The sequence below is a fragment of the Neofelis nebulosa genome, chromosome 8 (assembly GCF_028018385.1).
Source record: "Neofelis nebulosa isolate mNeoNeb1 chromosome 8, mNeoNeb1.pri, whole genome shotgun sequence".
Lineage (NCBI taxonomy): Eukaryota > Metazoa > Chordata > Mammalia > Carnivora > Felidae > Neofelis > Neofelis nebulosa.
In genome coordinates this window covers 69,936,830-69,953,291 of record NC_080789.1, presented here as the reverse complement: position 1 = coordinate 69,953,291, position 16,462 = coordinate 69,936,830, and the positions used below count along the sequence as shown (strand labels likewise).

The 16,462-nt window shown below is 38.8% G+C and overlaps 1 protein-coding gene across 2 annotated transcripts in view; it reads left to right on the top strand.

Annotated features, from left to right (window-relative positions):
* The window catches only part of ANO6 (anoctamin 6), a 196,606-nt gene that overhangs the window by 18,507 nt on the left and 161,637 nt on the right, over window positions 1-16,462 (top strand). The window lies entirely within an intron of this gene.

Genomic DNA, 16,462 nt, shown 5'->3' with positions numbered 1-16,462 from the left:
CTCTCTGCCCCTTCTCTGCCCACACTCTGTCTCTTTCTCTCTCTCCCTCTCTCAGAAATAAATAAGCATTAAAAAAATTAAAAAAGAGATGATAAAGTCGATTGTGACTTCTGACTTTTAGTGTTTTTTTTAATGTTTACTTATTTTTGAGAGAGGGAGAGACAGACAGAGCATGAGTTGGGGAGGGGCAGAGAGAGAGGGAGACACAGAATCCAAAGCAGGCTCCAGGCTCTGAGCTGTCAGCACAGAGCCCGACGTGGGGCTCCAACCCACAGACCATGAGATCATGACCTGAGCCAAAGTCAGACGCTCAACCAACTGAGCCATCCAGGTGCCCCATGACTTCTGACTTTTAATCTGCAACTAGTGTATCAAAAATATACAAATCAATATTTTACAAAATAGGTAGAAAATCCATTACCTGTGCCTTCTGTGTCCCATGTTAATTTATCCAGTAGGAGTGAGGGACAATTTAAATAATAAAATAATTGTGATAAATTGCTTTGTAGCTTTTTTAAAGTCTGAGTGAATTTGTTGCATATAGGAGTTACCTTGGTCATGCATTCTGAACTTTTAAAACCACCACTTTTTAGGGCACCTGGTGTCTCAGCCGGTTAAGCCTCTGACCCTTGATCTCGGCTCAGGTCACGATCTCAAAGTTGGTGAGATTGAGCCCCGTGTGAGGCTCTGTGCTGACAGCACAGAACCTGGTTGGGATTCTCTCTCTCTGCTCTCTCCACCCCTTTCTCTCTTGCATGTGCACACATGCTCTCTCTCCTCTCTCAAAATAAATAAACTTTAAAAATTAAAAAAAACTAAAACTACCCCTTTCTCAGTCTTGTCTAGTCATGACAACCTGGACTAAAGCATTGAATTTTTCTACGTATCTCGCTCCTGATATCTAAAGCCGTGATTCAATTTACCTGCTTTTAGGTCTTATTAGAGATGTTTACAGATAAATTTTTAGTATAATGAATTACTGCTGATTAAATTGGAGGGAGTCAGACATAGTACAATTGCCTTCTCCTTTGTAGCAAGTTACCCACTGGAAATGTGCAGTACAGAGAAAATAACTTAAAGCTCATTTTCTCGTAGGAATTGTGTATAAAGGGAGATTATACCAAGGGCCCTTTGTCCTTTGTTTTATAGAAATAATTACAGATACTTTATATAGTATAATATAAATGCTATGCAAAGCTTTCCCAGGAACTTAAAAATTGATGGGACAGGGAAATATAGTAGTAATATAAAATCACATTTGATTTTTTGAATAGTAAAAGTCTCTGTTCATGTTCTTCATGATTCCTGCCTTATTTTTATTATAACCATTAGAAGGTGAGTAGCTGAAAGACTTTTTAGAGGCGAATATCTGTGAAGCATCTTTGAGGGGACTTGTGGGAGCTTTAGACATAGAGGATGACCTTTTTGAGAAACTGATCAGAAAGACGCTGGTCACTCCACATCTGTTTCTCATAGCGCCCATGCACTGGTCCTAAGTGGGTTCTTAACTTGGGGTCTGTAGGTCTTCATGTGTGGGCTTGGGGGCAGGAGAGTTTTTCAGTCCCCAGACTGTATGGGAGCTGTATTTATTTGGATATTTCTAGGTCTCTGGTGAAGAGAATCCATCACTCTCCTCAGATTCTTAAGGGGTTCCTTGATCCAAAAGGACTGAACTGCCAAAACTGGGACAATTATGACACAGATCTCATGAGCTAAGGTTTGTCAGCTGCAGAGTGGTGTAAAATTGTTAATCCGCACTGCTGCCTTTGAAACCGAAAGTCTGTTTTCCTGTGCTGTCCTCCTCAGCAACCACACTGACAGTTCCTGAGGCCCACCACCTGCTTTACAATGTGTGCGCTATAATGGATTTGCTGAGGTGGTGGTAGTGAGGGAAGACTAGAAAAGGAACGGAGAATGTTATGTTTTTCTGTTTCTTGATGTGTGCGTTGCTTGTTTAATTTGGAGTCTTTGGTCGCGGGACAGAAAGCCAAGTCGAATGGCCTTGATAATGAGGGAATTTATTAGTGTAATGACTGAAAGGTTCAGAGGTACTTTGAGCTGCAGGACCGAGCTTTGCCCTCAGGTTTCCCACTGGCTCCATCGTTGTACTTGCAGCTAAGTGGCAGCGGTGGTTTCCCACCTGTTAATTCCCTTTCACCATGTCATCCAAAGGGAGAAAGAGTTCTGGTACCTCCTCTTCCCTAGAAATCTCAGCAAATAGCTCTCATGGGATTATAAGCCCATCCCTGCATCCGCCATCCTGATCGTGAGTTGCAGGTGTTGTAGAAGTCACTTTAACCACATCACTGACACTGAGACTGTACACACTTCTTTTGAACTTTTGTATTATTGCCTTCTAAAACTAAAATGGCAGCGAAATGTATCTGTCAGTTCACTGTACTGAAATGCAACATTTAATATTCAGAATTAATAGTTTTATATTTGCTTTTCTTAATGTAAAAATTGGAGACATCAGATATATTCTGTTGCTCTGTCTTAAAAACAAAATACCTGATTTTTTGGGTGGCCCTCATTAGAGTCCTCTTCTTTCATTAAATTGGTGGTGTTGGCAGCTCCTTCTAGGAAACTTATGGCTAAATCTGCTCTGTCCCTCTGTTGCCACAAATGTTTTTCAATTATTTCACTAACACAAAGCAGTAGAAAAGGCTTGTTGGGAAGGGTTTCTGATGTTAGCATGAGAAAATTAAAATCTTTCCTCTGATACGTACTGGTCGTGTAACCTGAAATCAGTTGTTGAATCTCTCTCAGCCATTCGTTCTCATTATAAAGATAAAATGAGATAATGCACTTCAAGGACTTACTATAGTGCCTGGGAATAGTAGCTGTTTCTACTAGCCAAACTATGCAAATCTCATGATTTCAAATAACATTATTATAATATGTACAAGAACTCAATTACAGGCATTCATGAACGGCCCCATGGCTAATTACTATGGCTATAGAATGAATCTATTCATAGTAGTTTTCCATGGATTCTCTTGGGTAGGATTCCAGAAGTTAGATTGACATTTTAGTCAAAAAAACCAAGAAGATTATTAAGTTGACAGAGATGGCATATGGTACATTAATATTGCTAATAAGCATTACTTGTGTTACTGAATTAGGGCTGAAAATATCAAGAGGGAAATTAGCTTAAAGCACTGAATTTCCAAGTCTGTCTGAATGTAAGTACACAGTACGTCTTTAATTGATTTTATTCCTCAGGTGACTTTATTCAGTTTATACTGGGGCTCAATTTTCATAATTTTATAATATGAATGAATAAAAATGAATATATTTACTTTTATAATAAATAGTTCCGATTAGAATTGTTGAATTAGAGACCTTCCTTGGAGCCACGACTGAAACCTATTGAAAGTTTACTTTGTGGTTTTTGGTTTTCTTGTACTTTCCAGTGTAATCCTTTTTGAATTCTTCAGGATTTTTTTAACCTGGGTCAATATAGTGCCTGAAATATTTCTACACTTGGGAATTCAAGTCAAAATAAATATTGCTGTTAGGAAAAACTAATGGGACCAAGGTTGCTGGGCTTTGAAAAAGAAAGTTGACTTGTAGACTATAATGTAGAGAGGCCAGATGTGGAAATGGGTAGAGAGGGAATCCTAGTGGAATTAGGGAATTCATTCTTATAATTAACCTAGTGGTACAGATTGTTAAACACTTGATGAAGTCCAAATATAGACTTTTTCCTAAGAATGTTTAAAAATAGATAAGGCAGTGATTGGTCTGACTTGGATACAGTGCTGCTTCAACCGGGGCTAGACCAGATGGCTTCACATGGGTCAGTTCTATTCTTTCTGTTTTTTTTTCTTTTTAAGTTATTTATTTATTTTTTAGAGAGCGTGTGTGTGCATGCAAGTAGGGGAGATACAGAGGGAGGAGGAGAGAGAACCTCAAGTGCTCCACACCCAGCAAGGAGCCCAGCGTGGGGCTAGATCTCACTACCTGTGAGATCATGACCTGAGCCAAAATCAAGAGTCCTGCACTCAACTGATTGGCGTCCCAGTTCTATCCTACTTTCTAGTGAAATCCATTAACCCAGGATTTAGGCATCTGCTGTATGTCTATCAGTGATAAAAACTTAAGAAGGTGCCTAAAAAGAGTAACCTATATTAAGTGCCAGGTATAATTATAAATATGTCATATGTATTTGCATGTTTAATAGTTAATGCAATTAAATAGGTGCTAATAACCTTTTTATGGATGATAAAAATTGAGGGTCAGGAAAATTAGGTAACTTGCCATAGTCACACAGCAAGTAAATGGTGAAGGCAGGATTGGAATTTTGGCTCAATCATTAAGCTGATTCCTAGACAGTCTGGTCATGGGTACAAACATGAACGATAAGAGCAGTGTAAATATTTGATTAATAAACTAGGGGATTATGAATCTTCATAATCTATAGGATCTCATTGCCATTAATTTTGTTTCATCCACTTGAAAATCCTATTAATTTTTCCTAGGCAGAAGGCTGATTTAGATATGACAGTACTCCTTAGAGTTAATGGAAGGAAAAAGTTTGATAAATACTACTGTAGAGTTACTTTTTTTCTGACGTGTGTATATAATGGTAATAACTTCATTTTGTATGGCTGTGGTACTTTACAGTTAACAGGGTACTTGTGTTATTTGATTCTTATACAACTACGTACAGCTGGCAGGACATCTATTTTATGGATGACGAAACTGAAATGCTAAGTCACCCTGAACTTTTGCTATTAAACTCTTCTGTTTCCCAGTTTAGAAACTTTCCGCCAAGTAGTACAGCTGAATTTTCTTTGTGTCTATAGGGAATATACATGAGGTGATAAAGCAAGTGTATTTCACGATTATGAAACTTTTTAGAAAAAAAACAAAACCAAGAATTTGGGAGTCAGTTGACCTGAAGGAATATGGAGGAAGACTCTGGCAAAACTCATTTAAACAAAGCGTGCCACTAACTAGTATATGGTCCCACTGACTCAGTCTTAGAACGCTATTCCAATTCAAGGACATTTGGTTTGGGCCCATGTGGCCAGCCTTAGCCAAAAATAAGACCCGCCATGTATAATACCTCCTTCTTTTGCGATGAGTCTGCTGCAGAATTGGAAGCTGTTACCCTGAGTCAGGGTTGTAGTCTGGTGATGTAGCTTAACCTCTCTTGTCTAAAAGTTGTCCTAAAATCGTAATAATATGTATCAGTGGTACCACATAGGACTTTTTGTGAGAACAAAATGATAGAGTAGATGTTAAATTGCTTTGAAAGATTTTGAATTGTAGGCTGATAGAGGACGTCATCCCAACTGCTATAATGTCCTGGTCTTAGAATGCTTTTTTTTTTTTTAATTTTTAAAATGTTTTTATTTATTTTTGAGAGAGGGAGCGAACAAGTGAGAGCGAGCACAAGTGGGGGAGAGGCAGGGAGAGAGGGAGACACAGAATCTGAGGCAGGCTCCAGGCTCCGAACTGTCAGCACAGAGCCCAATGTGAGGCTTGAACTCCTGAACTCCAAGATAGTGACCTGAGCTAAAGTCACTTTATTTTTATTTATTTATTTATTTATTTATTTATTTATTTATTTATTAATATATGAAATTTACTGTCAAATTGGTTTCCATACAACACCCAGTGCTCATCCCAAAAGGTGCCCTCCTCAATACCCATCACCCACCCTGCCCTCCCTCCCACCCCCCATCAACCCTCAGTTTGTTCTCAGTTTTTAACAGTCTCTTATGCTTTGGCTCTCTCCCACTCTAACCTCTTTTTTTTTTTTTTTTTTCCCTTCCCCTCCCCCATGGGTTTCTGTTACGTTTCTCTAGGAATTTATCCAAGGGATACAGGAGTACTGATGCATAGGGGCACTTGTACCCCAATGTTTATAGCAGCACTCTCAACAATCGCCAAATTATGGAAAGAGCCTAAATGTCCATCAACTGATGAATGGATAAAGAAATTGTGGTTTATATACACAATGGAATACTACGTGGCAATGAGAAAGAATGAAATATGGCCTTTTGTAGCAACGTGGATGGAACTGGAGAGTGTGATGCTAAGTGAAATAAGCCATACAGAGAAAGACAGATACCATATGGTTTCACTCTTAAAGTCACTTTAAAGATGCTTAACCGACTGAGCCAGCCAGGCACCCTGGTCATTAATACAATAACTTAGTTTCTGAAGCTGCAATTTACATATCAGAGAAACAGAATCACAAAAATGCATGATTGAAAAGTGATTATCTGATAATAGGAAAGAGTACACTGTATCGTAAATTTGCTTAATTTGTATCCTGTTCATAAGATGTTCACAAATACCATTTTTTAAGTTGTGATCAGCATTTCATTTTGAGCAGTTCTTCTGAGCTGTTTATTCCTTTGGATTATAATCTGCCATTTTGAATTTGGTTTATTAAATATTCTGCAAGTGTATAAAAGGTTTCCAAATTCAGAAAATCCTTTGTAATGTAATAGAACTCTTTCAGTTCTCAGGAGTACAGTCATGCATTTGAAAAATAAATTTTTTCTGAGGGCAAATCTATTGGCAGGACAAGCCATTCCTATTGTGAGGCGTTTCAGGGGTCTCTTTTTTGTGTGGAGGATAGGATATCAAAGGTATAGTTTTGTTTAGGGAAGAAGAGGACATCCATCAAGTAATAAACTTGTTTTTTCAAATTTCTTGATAATATTTCGTGTAAATTTAGAGTAAAGCCGCTTCTGGTGGAGAATGTTAGACATTGACAATTCTCCAAATCATTCAGGCGTTTGTGGTCATCTGACCTTTAGATACTTAAAACGTGCTAGTTGCCTGAATGCCTATATCTTAACCACTTGTATTTTTAAATGTTTGCTAGAACTTGTTTCTTGATCTTTGGAATTGTCATCTTTTATTTATTAATTAACAGTTTAATGAACACGGTATCCAAAAGACTAAGGTACTTAACGAGAGAGCTTCTTACCTAGCAGATCATTAATCTGCAATTTCAGGTTCATATGGAGCCTAACAGACATCTGAAACATTTCCTGTAAACATTCACACAAAAGGCTTGGGAAGCTCGGTGTTGCTTTTAATATGTATTTCAGCTAACTAAAGAAATGAAACTCAAGAACCGTGTTACTACATCCAATAAAAGGTCATGCTTTTTTTAAAGAAGCTGGGATAAAATATTGATTGTGTAAGTACTGGAGAAAGTAACACCAAAGTTTACCTGAAGATATTTCATGTGAAAAGAGAACAAAAAGGTGAAATCTTATGCATAGGGTTTGAGGTTAACACTGTTTTCCACATGACTGCAGCAAATGTTGGTCAGAACTTTTATTCCATGCTCTCCAAACAGTAATTCTTCCCCAGTTCCACTGAAGGAAAGTGTTTAAGATAAAGGCATAAGAAAGAAAATAGGTCAGAATTATCCTTAACTTTTATTTTTTTAATGTTTGTTCATTTTTGAGAGAGAGAGAGAGAGAGAGAGAGAGAGAGAGAGAGAGAGAGAGACAGACAGAGCATGAGCATGGGAGGGGCAGAGAGAGGGAGACATAGAATCCAAAGCAGGCTGCAGGCTTTCAGCCATCAGCACAGAGCCTGATGTGGGGCTCGAACGCAGGAACCATGAGATCATGACCTGAGCTGAAGTGGGATGCTTAACTAACTGAGCCACTCAGGTGCCCCTCTTTAACTTTTAAAAATAAGGAGAAGAGGGGCATCTGGGTGGCTCGGTTGGTTAAGCATCCACCTCAGATCATGATATCACGGTGTCGTGAATTCGAGCCCCACATTGGGCTCTGTGCTGATGGCGTGGAGTCTGCTTGGTATTCATTCTGTCTGTCTGTCTGTCTGTCTGTCTGTCTGTCTCTCTGTCTCTCTCTCCCCCTCCCTCTCACTCTCTCCCTCCCTCCCCCCCCCCCCCCCGCCCTGCTTACACTGTCTCTCTCTCTCAAAAATAAATACATTTAAAAAAATAGGTAGAAGAAACAACTTGTAAGAACATGGACTGGTACTTTTTGAGTTCACGCATAACAATAAAAAGGTGGAGGTGGTTTGTGGTGAAACCCAAGATGGACTCTTGAAAGAACAGAGCTGGGAGCCTGGAGACCTGGGTTCTAGTTTTATCATGATTGCTAACGAGTGACCTTGGATATTTAACCAGTTTGGATCATAGTTTCCTCAAAGCAACCAGTGTTTCACCAGCAGATCTTGAAAGTCCCTTTCAAATTCTGTGATTCTGTGTTGCACAGCAAACTCTCTTAAAGCTTAGTGACTTAAAGCAACAACGATTTTATTAGATCTCTTGATTTTACACAAAGATTTAGCCAGGGCTTGGCTGAGTAGCATTGAGTTGGCAGGCGTTCTGGTCCAAAAAAGCTTCACTCATGTTTCTCTGACCTAGGTAGAGGTGTCTAGAAGGCTGAGCTTAGCTGGGGCTGTTAAGTGCCTACTTGCAGCCTCTTCAGCATGCTGGCCTCAGGGTAGTGAGAGTAACCCATTGGCAATTCAGGGCTCAGAGAGTAGCATTCCAGGGAACAACACAGAAGCTGAGTGGTCTCTTAATGACTTCACCTTTGATGTCACAAGCACCATTTCCATTGTACTCCATTGAAGGAAGCAGTCGTAGGCCTGTCCAGACTCAAGAGGAGGGGATATGAGCCTCTACCACCTAAGGAGAGGAGTTTCCACAAATTAATGGTGATATTTTAAAGTTGCTGTAGTCCTATTCACCATGTATGGTGAAGTTTGTTCAACTGTGCTGTGTAAAGCGTGCTGTTTTAAATTTAGCCTTCCAAACTCTTAACAAGATGGAAAAGTCATCCTTATTCTCTAGGACCAAAATTAATATCCTTCTGGTCCTTCTTTCTTGCCCATTCTCCTGTAGTCTTTGCTTATTAGTTGATATTTTAAACTTCTATTTGTTCAGCCTATGGCTCAGAGTCCCCCAACCACCACTTAAGCTTTTTAAAATTGTTATTTAATATAAAGAATACTGAGATCTTGAAAAGTACAGTTTGAGAGCATTTTCTTTTAAAGTTTATTTATTTTGAGAGCGAGTGTGTGTGAGCAGTGGTGGGGGAGAGAGACAGAATCCCAAACAGGGTCTGCACTGTCAGGTTGGAGCCCAGTGTGGGACTCGAACTCATGAACCATGAGATCATCACCTGAGCCGAAATCAATAGTTGGACGCTTAACCAACTGAGCCACCCAGGTGCTCCAATTTTATTTTATTTTAATTCAAGTGTAGTTAGCAGTTAACATACTGTGTTATATTAGTTTCAGGTATACGATATAAGTAATTCAACAATTCTGTATATTATTCAGTGCTTATCAAGATAAGGGTACTCTTGGGGCTCCTGGGTAGCTCAGTTGGTTAAGTGTCTGACTTCGGCTCAGGTTATGATCTCACGGCTCATGGGTTTGAGTCCCATGTTGGGCTCTGTGCTGACAGGTCAGAGCGAGGAGCCTGCTTGGGATTCTGTGTCTCCCTCTGTCTGCCTCTCCCCGGCTCATGCTCTGTCTGTCTGTCTGTCTCTCTCTCTCTCTCAAAAAAAAATAAACGTTAAAAAATTTAAATTAAAAAAATGATAAGAGTACTCTTATCATCTTTTATTTCCCCCATCCCTTCACGCACCTCCCCTCTGGTAACCTTCTGTTCTCGATAGTTAAGAATCTGTTTTTTGGTTTGTTTTTTTTTCCCTTTGTTTTGTTTCTTGAATTCCATTATGACTGAAATATGGTTTTTGTCTTTCTCTGGCTGACTTATTTCACTTAGCATAATATTCTCTAGCTCCATCCATGTTGTTGTAAATGGCAAGATTTCATTTCTTTTTATGACTGAATAATATTCCATTGTATATTTACCAAATCTTCTTTATCCATTCTTCTTTTGGTGGGCACTTGGGCTGCTTCCATAGTTTGGCTATTGTAAATAATGCTGCAGTAAACATAAGGGTGCATCATATCCTTTCAAATGAATATGTTTATATTCTTTGGGTGAATACGAAGTAGGGCAATTACTGGATCATTCTGTTTTTAATTCTTTGGGGAACGTCCCTATGTATCCCATAGTGGCTGCCCCAGTTCGTTGAGAGCGTTTTCCATGACCTGACTTGGGGTGAAGTGCATAGGACATTTCCCAGCCTTTTCATTTCCAATAAGTGGTTGCTTGAAATAAAGAAGCTGATAATAATGCTGACATCAACTGGCAGAGCACATAGACAATCACACAAAAAATAACTTCAGTTAGAAAACAGTAATTTATGATTAAACAACCAAACTGCCTGATGTGATTCATCCTCTCTTTCCATAATTTTGAAGTTATGTGAAATGCTTTGAGCTAATCTCTCCTGGAGACCTGTATTTATCTTGACTATAACAGGTGGTGGTGTAAAGGTTTTAAAGAAATTATTAAGCAGATATTACAGGAAAGTGGTCAGAAAATTCTAAACATAAACATATCTGCATCTCCAAAGACGCTTAATCATTTTTTTGAAGCCTAGGGAATTTTTTAAACTACTGTTTTTAATAGCTGCAGTTTATAAGAAATGACATCTCTCCATTGTTTCTTAGGGGCACATGCTGAAATTTGGCTGACAATCGGTGTTCTCATTAAATTCTCATTTCACTGCTGTGAAGGAGTTTTGTTACCCAGGTCCATCAAGCTTAGAGTTGCTAGAACATAATTACATAAAGCGGTATACTTGGATACAGGTTGGGAACAGCCTTCACAGTAGGTAATTTACCCTTCTATTAAGTCAGAACAATTCTCACATTTATGTGAATCTCAATGTTAACTATAAGGAGGTGGTGGGGGGAAATCAGCATTTATTTTATTTTTTTTAATGTTTTTGTTTTTTTTTTTTACATTTCATTATGTTTTAAATATAGTGGTTTGGTCATTGACACATTTAAATGTAAATATAAATTTCAGCTCTGAGAGGTAAGTCACAGTAAGGATAAGATCTTTATAATCTCTTTCTGTAACTTTGGAGATTCGTGGAAACCGTCACTCAATAGGGAACTTTAATTCTTGACTCATTTGACAATCAATGTCTTTTTTGTCTTTTTTTCCTTTTTTTTTTTTTTTTGAGAGAGAGTGTGGCGGGGGGGTGGGGGGATAGGATGGGGGGTGTGTGATGGGGGGGTGTGGGGAGAGCAAGCATCCTGGACGCTTAACCAAATCAGTCACCCAGGCGCCCCTCGGTGTCTTTCCGTTGAGGCTTCCTCCAGGAAAAAAGTTACCACTGTATTGTTTTTGCATACTCTCTGCAGGTGCTGACATAATTAATACTGCTTTATTAAAGGCTTATTGTGTCTATTTTTTAAAATGATAGCTTTTCCTTGTTCTGTGAAAAAAAAAAAAAATTTCTTCGCTATATTGATAGTGAGATATTCCGGAGGCGTTCTGTAGACATTCGGTAGATTGAGGCATAACCTCAGTTAAGATCCTTACAGGAAGTAGTGAGCATTCTATAATTTGGCCTGTTTAACATAACATTTATTTAATTGCATAAGTATTACATAGGCACAGGTTTATATCGAGAATGAAATAAAAAAATCTTTAACAGTCCATATGGTGCCAGTACAGGCACCAACTAATCAGAATGAGCTCTGGCCTTACATAACACCTACTGTCTGGTTAAAATTGGCCTGGGGTTGTGTCCCTCTGAGTGTTTGCACATTTGTAGACTTGCTACATATATTTTAAACAATCATCTTTATTACCATGGCCCTCCCTACCCCCATAAAATGTTTGTAGGCTTCGTAGGCTGATTCCACCAACTAAATGCATGTATGAGAAATAGAAGTTGAGTCTACAAAATTGAAAAATAAGATTATTTACTTACCTCTGAATTTCCTTTTCACTTATCGTGTTAAACATATAAGCATGGAAGATTTCCATTTAGTAAATGTAAGGTGACATGTTCATCCTTTTAAAAGCAGAGCACATTGGGGCGCCTGGGTGGCGCAGTCGGTTGAGCGTCCGACTTCAGCCAGGTCACGATCTCGCGGTCCGTGAGTTCGAGCCCCGCGTCAGGCTCTGGGCTGATGGCTCGGAGCCTGGAGCCTGTTTCCGATTCTGTGTCTCCCTCTCTCTCTGCCCCTCCCCCGTTCATGCTCTGTCTCTCTCTGTCCCAAAAATAAATAAAAAGCGTTGAAAAAAAAAAAATTTACAAGCAGAGCACATTTTAGGAAAAGAAGTTTAGTTTTACAGATTATCCTCTTCCTGCTCATTCCTACTGGGCATTCCCATTTGAAGTCAGTGGGAGTCCAGAGCTTGCTTCTCATCTCCCTCCAAGCCTCCTGCCACGGCTCTAGTTGCAGAGAAGAAACAAATAGAATTCAGAAATCTTTAAATGTATAAAATTATTCGTTGTTTGAGCTAATTTATGAAAGGCATGTTGATGCCATTAATAACGATGAAATGTGAAATCGAGGTCAATGGAAGAAGCTCAAGATTTAAAAAGCTTAAATATTATCCCAAGTCTGTTCATGATTGTAAGTTAGAAGATATAACAATATCATTAATAACCTCAATGGTTAACCTTTTGTTATGTTAGAACATGAAAATGTATAATTAAGGTGTTATTTTCAAGCCACATGAATGCATTAGATTACTTTGAGTCAATTGTTATTAAAAAAATTTTTTTTAATGTTTGTTTATATTTGAGAGAAAGAGATAGCCTGAGTGGGAGAGAGGCAGAGAGGGAGGGAGACACAGAATCCGAAGCAGGCTCCAGGCTCTGAACTGTCAGCACAGAGCCCGACGTGGGACTTGAACCCATGAGCTGTTAGATTGTGACCTGAGCCAAAGTCAGACATCCAACCGAGCCACCCAGGTGCCCGAAGTTAGTTGTTATTTTAGTTATCGGTGATCATCAATATCCTAGTTCTTTTATCTGTAAAATGAAAGGTTTGGACTACACTATATCCAAGAGCCCTCCCCAACTTGCTCATTCCATAGTTGTACATTAGTAACCCTTACAGTGAGGCTAGAAACGTTTGGTTTATGCTTTAGGTATTTGCAAAAGATTTTCAGAGATTTCCATGTAATAATTCCAGATATCTCATCAATCTTATAAGTGATCATGGAAGTTAATAGGTGCTGGATGGTACAGAAAGGAGAAGGCAGTAGGGAAAGACTTATGAATTATAATTTGGAGAGCTAGGGAAAAGTTACTCCAGGATTCTGGAAACCCAAATTTGTAACACATTCGTCCACGTCTCCTGACGGTGAGTCAGTAAGGGAGAGAGGAGGATGAGGACATTGTTGATGATTATTGCTGGGGAAGCAGTACCCGCTAGATCATGACTTTGGCCCAGTGAGGATGATTTTTTTCTGCCATGTTTTCACACCAATGTCATGGGCGTCCAAGGAATCTAGGCCACAACACTACATAATTGTATGTTTTGAATATATCTTCTTTGTTTTGACTGTCATCTATGGGGAAATATTTACCTTGGTGGGTTATTTATTTATTGGCTTATTTTTGCAGCTGTTGTAGTTTGCTAAAAGCCTGCTAAAATTAGGGGTCACCATGAGAGGGAGCATCAACATGAGTCAGAACACTCATACGTGGGAATTTCCTGGTCCAGTCCTGTGTCTACCCCTCACTAGCCTGGGGCTAGTAATTGTCTTTTTATAGTTCACCAAAAGCATGCGTAGGTCTTAAATTTTAATTATGGTATGCTGAAATATGGTATTATATTATTATTGGTTAGCCCTGAGCACTCAGGCATGAATTGATTTTTGTTGAATGGAAAGCCCACGAAATAGATGACAGCTATAATAATGAGGATGATGATGATGATAGTTATAATCAGATAATATTAAGCCAAGCCTTATTGAACATGTACTGTGTGCCGGGGCTCTCCTAAGTGCTTCACATTCATTCGTATGCTCCTCACAACAACTTAGATTGGTATGCACTGTTATGATCCCATTTTTACAGTTGAAGAAACTGAGGCACAGAAAGACTAAGTAACTTGCCAAAGTCATGTGATTAGCAAGTGGCTGAGCTGGGAATTGAACTGAGGCCATCTGTCTCCAGCATCCATGCCCTTGACCGCAGTGCAGTACCCTGTCCTAGCAGACAGGTCTATGGTGGACTGGGCAAGTTTGTTGAAGGCATCGTCAATACCAACAACTGCTTGTAGTTATAGAACCAACTCTATCATCACATTTCAAGTTTGTTTTTGGAAAATAACATTAGTACGGTTTAGTTTGCATAATTTGTTTTTGTTTTATTAGAGGGAGCATGAGCTGGAGAGGGGCTGAGGGAGGGAGGGAGGGAGGGAGAGAGAGAGAAAGAGAGAGAGAGAGAGAGAGAGAGAGAGAGAGAGAGAGAATATCTTAAGCAGGCTCCACATGGAGCCTGATGTGGGCTCAATCCCATGACCAAGAGATTGTAGCCTGAGCCAAAATCAAGAGTTGGACATTGAACTGACTGAACCACACAGGTGCCCCTGTTGTTCCGTTTTTAATTTGGCTAATTAAGTGTTTATCACACTTTGGAGGGAGCATAAAATGGTGATACCTAACTTTTTTCATTAGGTTTACTTAGAATTAAATGAGTTGTGGAAATTTTCCAAAATCATAAATACAGAAGATTAGAACTAGTTATCATCAGTTGAAAGTGAGGTAGAAATATGCATTATGACCAAGTTCTTCTTAAAGAAACTCAACATATTTGTTTTTTTATTTTTCTTAATTTTTTATTTATTTAGAGAGATAAAAAGTACAAGCACAGGAAAGGGCAGAGAGAGGGGAGAGAGAATCCCAAGCAGGGTCAAGGCTGCCAGCGCAGAGCTTGTGTCAAGGGGGCCTCATCCTACGAACCGTGAGACTATGACCTGAGGTGCAATCAAAAATCAGACGCCCAACCTACTGAGTCGACCAGACACCCCTAAAGTCAATATATTTGAATGCATAAAGCTAAGTTTCCTGGTTCTGTTGTTTAATTATGTGTTTTTACCCGAATGCGACACCATAAAATAATCACTTTTTAAAATAACCCTGATTAAGATTTGAGTCATCAAATTTTTAATTCCCTAACATAGTTTGTAATTGAGAATAAGCTAGTTTGTTACTTAAACATGCCATATGTAGTGTCTCTTACATTGTAAACACTGGCGAATTAAGTGATCATAGTTTTTGCATGTCTAGATTACCAAGCTCAACAAGACTTTACTCCTATTTACCATGGTTTTCTTAATTTTCTAGTATCTACCTTGTGTCATTTATTTGTTTAATCCTTTTTCCTCTCCTTCCTTTCCTGCTTTTATTATTCTGGTTATTTGAGTGTTTGATGTTTTGGAAGCCCTTCCTGTTGTTCACCTTTGAAAACATAGAGAAGATTAGCCATCATTATTACATTCTCTCTCTTCCTTGGAATTCTGTCCTCCAATAAAAGGAGAAGTGTTGCTGGAGAAGGTTGAAATGGACATTACTCGTCGGACACCACCATCATGAAATCGTAGGATTCTCCTCAATTTAGAAAGAATCACCCCAAAGTCATTTTCGTTTTATTGAATTATAGTCTCTCCTAGTGGTGACTCCCAGTTCTGGGTGATGGTTAAGAAGTGAAATTGTGATTCCGTGACTTCCTCCTGGATGAACATCTCTGGCATCTCCCTGTGGCCCAAGTCTCTCCACTGTAATCTGGAAGTTCTTGCATCTCATCTTCTGATTAGGATGCTGTCAGTAGGTGTGTGCACATGCACATGCATGCACAGTGTTGAGAAAGATGACAAAAAAGGAAGAACCCACAGTATTTTGCCTTTCCTGGCTTCATCAAACTCTGCCGCGGTAATCATTTCAGATTCTGGTGCTTTCCTGGCTTTCTAAACCACATTTACAAAGGTCATTTATTTTCATATCTGTCTGTCATTGCACTGGTCCTTTGGAAGGGCTAGTGTTTTCCATTTATTTGTTACTACTGTTAATCATTACAAAATCTTATTATTACTGCCCATATATAAATCAGGAAAAACAAATTTGATTTCTAGCATTTTAATGTGGTTAAAAAAATTCATGAATAGAGGAAACTTCTTATGCAAATATAAGCAACTGACAGAGAATAAATATGGGCACAAACTCTTGCTATTATAATCATCTTTTGACCTCAGCCACCCTCTGGATAGCCAAAGTAATGACTGTTTGATATTTATTATAAAGCATATTAAATTCCTTGATTAACTGAACCTTTCATTCCTCTTTTTTGTTTCATGTAGCAGTGAAAATAGATTGTTCTATTATCATTCTTGCCAGGACATTTATAAAATGTATAAAATTATTCATAAATGTATTTTAAACTGGAGATATATTAATGTATTATTGGGTGTACTGAGCAGAAAACATTTCTTTTCACATTTGAATGGCAGGCACCTGATTATAAATTCACTTCCTACTGAATATTAATCATCAACTCCATATGGCTGGTGGATAAAACTCTAAGAGGCACAGCCAGGAGATGTAAAT